The sequence below is a fragment of the Pseudopipra pipra genome, chromosome 7 (genome assembly GCF_036250125.1).
Source record: "Pseudopipra pipra isolate bDixPip1 chromosome 7, bDixPip1.hap1, whole genome shotgun sequence".
In the NCBI taxonomy this organism is placed as follows: Eukaryota; Metazoa; Chordata; class Aves; order Passeriformes; family Pipridae; genus Pseudopipra; species Pseudopipra pipra.
Window position 1 is genome coordinate 24142900 of NC_087555.1, and position 11367 is coordinate 24154266.

The window sequence follows — 11367 nt, forward strand, 5'->3', positions numbered from 1 at the left end:
AACAGAGTATTAGCTGACTGTCATTTATTCAGGTGAAAATCTCTATGATGTTCCTCAGTTCTTTCCAAAGGCTTTTTGTGAGGTGGTCCCTGAACAGTAAGGTTGGAAAAGACAATTATGAAGGTAAATTCTGACATGTGGCAAATAAACCCAACCCTGTAAAAATTTCTCTGGTGATTAGTTTGTTGAATTCACCAGTTTGAGGTAAAGCCAAAACCTATCATGGAGAAAAGTGACCACAACCAAATGCAGGCCAACAATTCCAGGAAGCTGACTTAATGCCATGACTATCTCTCTTCACTGACTGCATAGAGATCCAATGATCTTACAGCCCTGGAGAGAACACAACCAGAATTCCTCACCTTTTTTTTTGTGTGAGTAGCATGTGCAAAGACTAAATGAAGCATCAAGAGTAGGTCATCTGATTATGGGTTCAGTCTTTCTCTGAAGGCTTCAAAGGATGGAAAATCTGTTGCAGTTCCAATGAAATTATTCCAAAAGTGAGTGCGCAGTATTTTAAGTTTGCGTTTTATAGCCAGAAAGGTGTCAAATTTAATTTCCTGCTGTTAGCTCTAGGAATGACTGTCCCAGTTTCCTGCTTACCATGGCATTTCTTTAAGAGTTCTAGTTGATTCAGAGCTACTCACAGCCTATATCACTGCTACTTTAGATAGAGTTGTACATATTGGAGACCTATGGGTTACATTTTTCCAAGCACGTACACAGAGTAGAACTGACATTGTTCTTTTTGTTTAGTTTGTAATTAGCTGTTTCCAGATGGAACAAGATATGAAAGCAAATCAAGCATTTTGCTGCAGGTCCAGGGCTTTGAGTTCATATTTTCTTTCACACTTAGAATAAACAAAAAACTTCCTGCCAAACCCTGAGTAAAAAGCTACCTTTTTGCTCTGACTGGGCAAGTCAGAAGTGGTGGGGATGCTGCATCTGGTGTCCTATGAGGAGTGGCTGAGGGAGCTGGGGGTGTTTAGCCCTAGTAACAAGCAATTTGACAAGAGGAAATGGCCTCAAGTTGCACCAGGAGAGGTATAGATTGGATATTAGGAAAAATTTCTTCACCAAAATGATTGTCAAACACTGGAACAGGCTGCCCAGGGAAGTGGTTGAGTCACATTCCTGGAGGTATTTAAAAGACCTGTAGCTGTGGCCTTTAGGGACACGATTATATGGTGGACTTGGCAGTGCTGGGTTAATTGTTGGACTCAATGATTTTGAGGCTCTTTTCCAACCTAAATGGCTCTGTGTGAAATTGGGTATGCATGGTATGGGGTGCTTTTTGGACTATGACCATAAATGGATTATAAATTTAATAGGCAAAGAAGGTCTAAAAAGAAATATTCTACCATTTACAGGTAGAAATGGGTTTTATTTACTTTCCTCAAAATGGTCTGTGGCCCACTGAGGAATGGACCTGCTAAACCTCAGTTTTGTGTCCCTATAAACAGGTGATGACTTATGACCTATAACTGCAGCCCATTGTGTATGCAGACAGACAACGAAACGTTCCTGCAGGAAGGTCCTGCCTAGGCCAGGTAGGCTGGGCACCGGATGTCAAACAAAGAACGGCTATGCCAGGTTTGTCCCAAAGCAATTGTGATCTTTCTTCTTTCCTCCCCCTTGAAGATGGACTTGTCAATTCTATATCACCCTTCTGGAGCTGCCTCTAGCCTTGGGGCAAAAACAACCCTGTCCTTGCTCTTGCTTCCTCTGTAGTCTTTGGGGAATGGGGTCAATGTGAGTTTGTCTGTAAGCAACAACCCAAGAAGCAAAAAACAGAGGAGCGATGCAGGCCTGGGAATTCATGTGACCACTGATCCAAATTGATGTCATGCTCCAAATGTGAGAAATTTTGTGTGGAATCAATGCCTAGAGCAGTTTATGGTCTGCTTAATGTGTGCTGTTTTCCTTACGTCATTACAAACAGAAGCATTGTCAAATGAGAGAGAAGGCTGCATCTCATGTTCACTTTCTCTGTTTAGATTGTTTAAGGTTGACTAACAGGCAACCCAAAAGTTGGATGCAGGCCCCAATATTCAGTTCACAGGAGGACCTACCATCCTGGCAGTGTTTATTTTGGGAACAATGTAGACCCATGCTAGGTCTGGTAGGGTTTATTAGGAAAGTTGCAACATTAAGCTGCATCTGCCTGGTGCCTGAACACCTGGCAGGGAATACAGGAGTATCTCAAGAATTTAGGAGATATCCATTCTTGGCTTAAGCTGTGGTATTGCTTAGCTATTTTTGTTGGCCTAGTGAGTCTCCAACCATCTATCCACCCATCCATTTTGTTTCTATAGTGCCAATGCCCCTAGTTACTCAGAGCACTGTGTTCCAGCCTGGAAGACCTAGACTTCTAAGGAACAATGAAGCAGAGGACATGAGAAACCCTATCATTTGTGTGCCAGGGCAATGTTGTCATTACCACAAGTTTGCAGTGATGTGTCCATCCCTTGGCTGCTAATAACCAGCTGAACAGTTGGTTGCATATGGAAGTGGGTTTTAACGGGGCCACATGCATATATCTATGCACATACTATCTATGAACAGAAAGGAAAGGCAAATTGGAAAGAAAGGAAAAGCTGTTCTCCCAAAGATGGTGACTATGCAAAAGACAGGGTTTATGGTGAATGTGCAGCTGAATACACATTCCTAGTGCAATGATGTGGTTAGAAGAGCTGACACAATCCTTTGAGAAACAGAGACGTGAAGGAATTCTGCTGATATTACACCAAATAAAAATGAAGTGAATAGAGTGCTCTGCTTGCAAACTCAAGGTCAGGAGATCAGAAATATCTGGAAATAGTCTTCCTGTGCAACATTAATTTAGACATGGTGGTCTATATATATATATATTTTATTTTTTTTTTTTAATTTTTTTTACTTTCTGTAAGGTTTCTGAATTACTTGGGACACAGTGGAAATTGCTCACTGGTGAACATTTGAAACCCACCTCCATCTGAGTTCAGCGGCAAAGTGAGCACTTGTCATTGCATGAACTCAGCACCTGAGTGCTTCCATGGGGTTATCAGAAACCAAAGAAAACACATGGTGACCATGAACACTGGTGAAAGCTCTTTTTGATGGACTTGCCCAGCCTGATGCTTTCTTATCCAGGGTATCGTGCATTTCAACTTCCAATTTCACCTCCCATACTCCATGACATTGACAACCTGATGGCATGCAGGGCTGGTATGTTCCTTCTCTTACTGCGCAGATGAAATGGGATGATTGCATTTTTTTTAGTGGTGTGGGAAGAATCTTTGTAGAGGACGAAGAAAACTGATCTCCCTGTGTTTCTAGTATCTGAGAAAGGAAGCTGAATACTTAGAAGTTGGAAGCAACTGCACCTTCCTTGGGCTTTGCCAGCAAGCCTGGCAGTGAGGTGTAGAAAGATTATGTCTTGGGTGGCAGACAGAGCACTTTCTGTTCCACAGGGACAAGCCCCAGCATTGTTTCAGTCTTTCTGGTAGGGATGTTTTGGAAGGCTACTCTGCCTGAGGGGTCCTGGTACAGCAGGGAACTTGCAGGCTCTCAGATGGGGCGATTGCTGTGATTGTAGGAGGGGTAGAGGAATGATCCTGCGGCTCAGTTGCTAGTCTGGGTCTTGGGAGCCTTGGGTTTAATTCTTGGCTCTGCTGCTGTCTTCCAGTGGGCAAGGCTTGGAGTGGCACTGTCTCTAACTCTGTTTCCTAGCTGCTCATTGCATGGTATCATGTTATTTTAAAACCCCAACCCATCTGCAGTAAAATGTCTCATATTATATATTATATAAAGCCCACAGCTTTGCTTGCGTCTTCAAAGGGTAATTTGCAAGGGGACATAGGCCCCAACCAAAACCCTGAAGCCCCTGGCCCCCCAGCATCGAAGTCTGGATCCTTCAGCTTTTGTGCAATTGAAAATGAGGTGCTGCAGCAGTTGAGTCAGCGATCCCTGATAATGCTGCTGTGGTGAAATTTCCCTCTCTGCACAGACTTTGCATAACATTTGCTCAGTACTTAACTCCCATTTAATGCCACAAAGTATAGCTTGAGTTGTACTTCAAGTGAAGCTTAGGCCCTGCTGGAATGGGGTACACAAGGTCTGGGCTGATGAGGTGGGGTTCTTCCTGTAAGTGCAAGAGATGGGCAGTTTGTTTCTTCATCTTATTAATATTCATTGCCATGGAGGGAACACTGAGGAACCAGACTCCTTCCCTTCCCCACTCCTATCTCATTTTGCCTGATGTTATTTAAACCACAAAATTAAGAGTAAAACCCCATACCAAGCAATTTACTATCTCCTGCAATACAAAAATAGGTGGATATAGAGAGACGAACACAAAAGCACAAGACCATGTGGTCTTAGGATTTCATGACAATCTTTGCAAGGATCTCAGTCTTGAAGAAATTTAGGGAAGGATTTGTCAGGGCTGATGATACAGTCACACCTGTATCACAACACTTGGCCTTGGACCTGCTTTTGGCAATGGTACACAGCCAAAGTGGGAGAACAGAGATAAAGTGAGCTGGAGAAACTGTGGAAGATTGAGAAAATCACCAATTTGCAGGACAGCTGGCTGGGAAAAGAAGTGACAGAAATCTGTGCTGCAAACAAAGGACATAATCTTCTTCGGGCGATGCTGAGGGTCCAGAAGAACAGAATACAGCTTAAGAAAGGGATTGCATAAGTATATGTCTTTGTGGGACAGCCAAACTTTCTCCCATACAAACTATGATTTTTTGAGACAATGATATTTTTGCACTATGGTAGCTCCTGTAGATCCTAAATGGGATCAGGGACACTTTGCAGCTGACACTGGAACATCCCATGGCTCTGGAGCTTCAACATGAGAGATGTGGCTCCATCAGTGTGGGAGAAGGAACTCCAAAACTCTGGCCCTGCCACACGATTTCAAAAAAGCTGAGAGGTCAACATGTGAGTAAAGGAGTAACAAAGCTTTACCCCAATGGACAGAGTCAGAAGGCATTACATTTTCTGCAGATACTCTCTTTTTTCAGGGAACTACCATCATTTGAGCTATTTTAAGACCAGACTGGATTGAGCTCTAGGAAATATACAGTATGAAGCTGCCCCAGGACTGGCAGGGAAAGATGCCAGCTGGTCAAAGTCTTTTTAGTAATGCTGCTGTTTGTATGAATGTTTAGATTTCCTTGGCAGCCCCATGGACAATTAAGAAAAGGCTTGACTGAGATGTGAGCTGTCATTATTGGTCTAGACGCTGGATTGTCTCCACATCATAAAAATCTTAAAGATGGAGAGAGCTGTATGAGGCAGTCATTTGCAAACTGTAGAAAGCATTCTGCAAGTCCATAAATACAGCTGGTGAGATAAATGAAGGAAACAATGCACAAGAATGCTCCCTTTTGCATCCATGGCTAATGACTTCACCAAGAGGTTGCATGTCAGTCACCGTGAGACCAGTCAGCAGCTCTGCTCTCAATTCATATGCTTGCACTGAAAAAAGAAAAAAAAAGACAGCAGTAGCTCAATTTTCTTTTCTGGCTTTGCTTAAAAGCTTGTTGAGTTTCCTGATTCGTGTTGCTGTCAAGTAGTGCTTAACACTTCCAAAAAATTGCTAGCACAATTGCTGGAGCTTTGGCAAATGGCAGGACTGTTAGATTTGACCACTGTGTGGGGGTTTGTATCTTACCTCCATGAGCCCAGCATGGTGGAGGAAAGCTGGAAGGGGAGGCTGAAGGGAATTACCCATTGGAAGCCACACAACCATGTCAAAGCACTGCTGGACACTAGGAGATAGTTCTGAGATAAATGGGAACCTGATATTTTCTCCCCCACTTGGCCTCTTCCTTGGCTTTGGGGAGAGAGTTGTGTTAGCACTCAATGGTGAAATTCATGGTTCGGAGGCTTGTTTTTAATTTCCTATTTCCATTGTGCTGGTTAGCGAAACTTCCGCCTGGAGAGATATCTAAAATTTGCCCGAGGTGAATGACATCAGCCTGATCTCATCTCTGCTCATTTATTCATACTGGTTATCTCTGGCTTCAGTCTTAATTCATTCAGATAATTGCATACGCTTTCCTTAGGGACTCAGTAGCTCTGTCACTAGTCTTGCCAGCAACGCCCCCTCTTCATGTTACTTCATTATTATTCATGCTAATGAAGAGGGGGAGGAAATCAGCCAGGGCAGACTGAGGCTCATGAACTGCTTTCTCACTGCCAGTCTCTCTCTAGGCCGTGTCTCAGCACCACTTTTTCCAGTGGAGAGTGCTTTCACAGTGCTGTTCATCTGCCCACTCCTAAATCTATGCTTAGGTCCAGAAAATGGCCTTGGCGGATGTCTCCATTAATGATCAGATAATATATCTTAGGCATTTTTTTCCTTAACTCACCCTGCAATTGGACTTTGAAGTCACCAGGTTATCTGAGGAAAATATCTTGCCCTGTGCCTTATGATTTGTGACTTGCTTTACTCCCTCTTGTTCCTATTTATGTTGTAAAACTACTGAGTTAGAAGATGCCCTCTATAGACATGTTCGTGCTGCTTAGAGACGTGTTGTGTATGTATACAGGCTCTGCTGTAGTAGAGGTATGAAGAGCCTTGCCCCACTCCCCAGACCCACTATGTGGTGGGACTTATTGATGGATTTCATACCTGTGTCTCATGCATCTTTGACAGGGGTGGTCAGAAGCAAGGAAGAGCTTTTGTAAGAGAATTAAGCAGACTGGAACTCTTCAGCTGGGAAACAAGGTAGCCAAGGGAGGATTTTATAAATATCTGTAAAAGCAGGAAACATTTGAAGAACACAAACAATCAAAGAGGCAAATATAAACTCCCAAAAATTAACCAAAGGAGCTCCTTGCCACAGGAGACCAGGAAAGGTAAGAAAGCTGGCATGATTTCAAAAACTAACTGGATAAATAAGGAGCTTTTGAACACAAAGCCATTTGCTTACTGGAGTGGGAGAGCACTCCAGGAAAGCATCACTGTGCACTTACCTGGCACTTGTCTATTCTTCTCTGGGCACCTGTTACTGCATAATGTCAAAGAAAAGGTATTGTGTCCTTTGGGCTGATCAGATCTGGCTGTACTCACATGCTAATGAAATCAGCACAGTCCCAACCATGGAGCAAACACTGAGGATCTGGTCCAAAGTGTGGTTTGCAAGGTAGCTTGGAGCAAAGCAGGGAAATCAGATCTTGCTTGCTTAAAATCAAAACCAGGCTTAGAAAGCAGTCCCAGAACAGGAACGCCGTTCTCCAGGAAAGTTTCCAAAACCAACTCCTGGCCTTGGAGAATAAGATGGCAAACCACCAATAAATAAATAAGTAGATAAAGAAGTAAATGCAAAACCTGTGAAGAAATCTCCCAGAACAAATGGCAAGAATACTTCCAGTTTTCAGGCCACCTGCTTGTCATCTATCACTTAGAAAAAATGAGTGTTCTTTAAATATTCATATGGGGAAAACAGAGCCACCCTCCTGGGTTTGCATGGTGATTTATGCTGCGGCATTTTCAAGGTCATCCATTGCCTAAATCCCCTGTCTGTCTGAGGCCTGGGTCCTGCAAGGAACCTGATCCCCATGATCATATATATTAGAAAGGATAAGGCTTGTTTCCATATGTGTCGTAGTGCTGGCATCTGAATTTCAGATGAATTTGCTGATTCCTCAGTTCGTACTCAGACACCAGCATTCTCTTTTAGCTGCTCTGATGACGGGTTTTATATGAAGCATTTTCAGTTGAGAGGCTTTCAGTGGCAATATTCTCAAAAACACATCTTGGAGTCGCATTTCAGGCTCTTATGTCCGTCTCATAAACTCTCCCTGTGGGTTGGAACTTGATACCTTCAAGTTGTGCTCCTGTTCCGTGAGGAAATGGAGCTAAAGGAGTCCTCCTGCTCTGGGCAATCAGGAGTAAGATAAAGTCCATATATGCATCCACTGGTGTTCACTTGCTTATTTGTTTTTTTGAAATCAAATTAAGAGTATACAGCATGTGTTGCTTAGCATAGGAAAGCTTGGGATCAATTAATAGGGAATGAATTTTTTTTTTGGACTGGAAGGGTTCATTGCCTTTCAGGAACGAAGCAAGAAAGGTTGGATAAACTGATCTCTGAAGATGCTAATTTCCCTGTCTACAAACAGAGCTTTGAGCAGCCAGATAAAACAACAATCAGTTCTGCCCTGGTCAGTGGTAGGTCTCCAGAATTCTAGCCTGATCAGGGACCTAGAACAGGGACCATAAATCTCTCTTGCCTTCAGCCTCTACTGGAACACATGGATGTTCCATCTTCTCTAGCATGCACAGAGTGTTCACAGACCAGTCTTTGCTCTGGTGCTCTCGCAAAAAGGGGAGAAGGGCATGACCAAATTCAACTGCACACTTAATACCCACCTTGGTTGTAGCGTTTAAGGTTGGCACATGGAGCATTGACGAAACACTGCATTGATTTTGGGCAGCACTTAATCATCCTGATTAGAAAGATCCCAAATGCTGTACCAAAAGTTACCGGGTTTTGTTTGTTCAAGTGGAAAAGATAATGAAAGTATAATGGAAGGGGATTCCCTAGGGGTTTTTTTCTCTCCTTCTTTCTTTCCCTCATTAGGCAAAAATCTGCTTTGTCAGTACCTTTTCTGAGCACCCTAACAAATATACCTGTCTGTGACAGGCCTTTCAAGAGAGGTTTTTGTGTTTTGCTTTGTATGGGGGGAAAAACCCCACAACAACATGGCAGATCTACCAACTCTTTTAGGACTGAGTAATACATCAGGTTGTGATGAGGTGCAAAGCAAGGGAACCTGCATAACACATCCCAAGCAGCTGATCATGAACAAGGGGAGCAGAGCAGTAACATGGCCCCAAGAGCAGCTGGGGACTGGGAAGTTGCCTGCTGCAGCTATAACCTCCTTTGCCTTCAGCATGGATGTGGGGCCAGAGCAGACGTGGACCTACAGATGTACTCTTCCCAGGGCAATTGTTTTTGGATGAGTAGGGAGGACACTACTTTGAGCTCTGCACATCCACTCTGAGCCTCTGGGTTCTCCAGCAGAAGGCACACTGCGGCATGGAGGAGTGACAGCACGTTTTCTGTATTACTGTGCTCTCTGTATTAGTTTTTCTCCTTTATAAAATTCAGCTTTGGAAAAATTGGCTTATTTAGCTGAGTTCAGATCTCTGGACCTTCCAGCTGAAACTGCAAAAATGAAGGAATTTCTTTATTCTCGGTGTTGCTTAACCTTAGCAGCAGAGCTGAAGCCAGCTGCGAACACAGGAAGAGAAACAGTTTTTTTGCTGTTTCTGTATCTGCTTGTGATGACCTCATATATGGACTTGTCTTAGTCTCCCAGGCTACAAGGCTATCTGTTGCCATGAAAGTCCCCACATAAAACTTGAAACAATTGAATCCTGATTTATATTGTCTGAAATGAATATATATCCTTGTCTATCACGATACCTGTGTCCTGGTAGAGGACTTTTCACCTCCTTTACACTTGCTATAGGATGCTCTCTCCACCAGATTTTTTGTTTCTTCCTTTGTTCTCTCCTGGGATGGATTCATGAGAGCAACCATCTACTCTGCCTTTGAAGTTGCAGGTATGTCAAAAAAGAAAGGAACAGTATTCAGTTATGAACACGAGTGTGCAAGGGGGGGCATCAGGTAAACCAACAGGGGTCAAACAGAGCTGGCAGAGTAACACCCCCTGCCCAACAAGACTTAAAGAAACACAGATTGCTGTTCCCACCATGTTGAAAAGCTCAAGATTTGGAGTTACCAAGGCCAGTGTCCTGTGGGAGCATGAGCTGTAGGCATCAGACACTGCAAAATCTCTCTCCTCTCCTCTCCTCTCCCTACTCCAGATTAGGAGGACATAGATTCTGCTGCTATTCCTCTGAAATGTACTTTACTCTGAGCCATCTGCAAATGAAGCAATGGTCTGCTGCAGTTGAACTTAGTCCGGAAAGCTGAGGTGGGATCAGACCACAGTTGTGCTGCATGCCTCGTAGGACTCTGCTACTCCAATTAGAGTAGCAAACCAACATATTAACTGCCTACTTCCTGTCTTCATCTCTTTGCCTTTATGTGTGTGTGGAACATAAGAGAAGCCAAAGAAAATAATCCAAAACGTTCTCCACATTTTCCCCACTGTTTTCCTCTGAGGATATCCCTAGAAAGACTGTTCCTGGTTTCTGTAATCTTGGATGCAAATCTGAACTGAGAACTCATGCTGGGCTATAAATCATGAACATATTTGGTCCATAGATGCCTCTGGTATGGCATAATTTTTCATTATGATCACAACTACCAGGAAAAAAATCATGAAGACCAGTCCATATTTTCTTCTACACCAAAGTATTCTCTTTGGTTTCCTCAGTTGTTTGAGTTTCAGCTTTTAAACCAGAGGTCTAGAGCACAGTACTGATCCAGACAGACCAACATGGCCTAGAAAACTCACCTCAGAAGTGGGGTGGGTTACTGTGCGCTGAATTCTCTGCTCTCCCAGCCAGCTGCCACTGAGCACTCTGCCTGCACTGTGTTGCAGGCACTGTTGCAGCATCAATTTGGAAAGGAGTGTCCATCCCTCCACAGCGTCAGCAAAGGCAGATCAGTTTCTCAGGGCACCACATGGTCATCAGTGTGTAAAGTGCACGGCCTGAATAATCCTCTGTCAGGTGCTGAACAGTTTCCACTGGCTGAAAGAGGTACCTGAAGATGGGCCATGACTGAGCACTGGTGTTAGAGAGAACAGTCCTTCCTTGTGAGCTGAAGTGCCTGTCCATGTCTCAGTGGGGCTTATTGCTCTCTCAAGGCACCCAGGATGCACTGGGAAATCTGATGCTGGGAAACAGGACACCAGTTTCAGAAGGCTGGAAAAGTTCAAGGCTTGAAATGTTTGAATACTGATTTTGAGATCAGGATAGTGAGTCCTTGAAGACAGAAGGAAAGTAGTCCAAGAAATAGGTCCATTGAGTGAATGACAGTATCCCCGGTGATGGTAGAGGCACAGTATGGGGTCAGCAGACAGGTGGATCTCTTCACCTCATAGCACTCCCACGACACAGCAGAGAGAGGAGAAGAAACATCGGAGACAGTTCCTTGATGTGCCTCAGTGAACCTCAATTTGATGACTTCCTGGGCTCCCTGATTTGTTTTCCCCCCAATTTGGGACTTGAGCCAGATTGTTCTTGGCCTGTGAATGCTTCCAGATGTTCTCAGTCCTTGGAGAGACAGAGGCACCCCAGGCTGTAATTGGTATTCAAGCAAACTCCATGCAAGGGGCATATAAAACATTACCTATCCCTTGGCCAGTGCCTGGTGCCTGGAGGCCTGCTGGTCGCCAGTGGCAAAGGGGAAGAAAAACATCACAGCCTGGTGGAATGGTTTCTTT

At 43.9% G+C, this 11367-nt stretch overlaps 1 long non-coding RNA gene across 1 annotated transcript; it reads right to left on the reverse strand.

Moving 5' to 3' along the window:
- Positions 1-3027: 3027 nt before the first annotated feature.
- LOC135417618 (uncharacterized) lies at positions 3028-10801 on the reverse strand. Its single transcript, XR_010432141.1, has 3 exons — positions 10435-10801; positions 6632-6754; positions 3028-5472 (listed from the first exon to the last, which is right to left on the reverse strand). It is a non-coding gene; the product is annotated as an uncharacterized LOC135417618 (long non-coding RNA).
- Between the last annotated feature and the right edge of the window lie 566 nt (positions 10802-11367).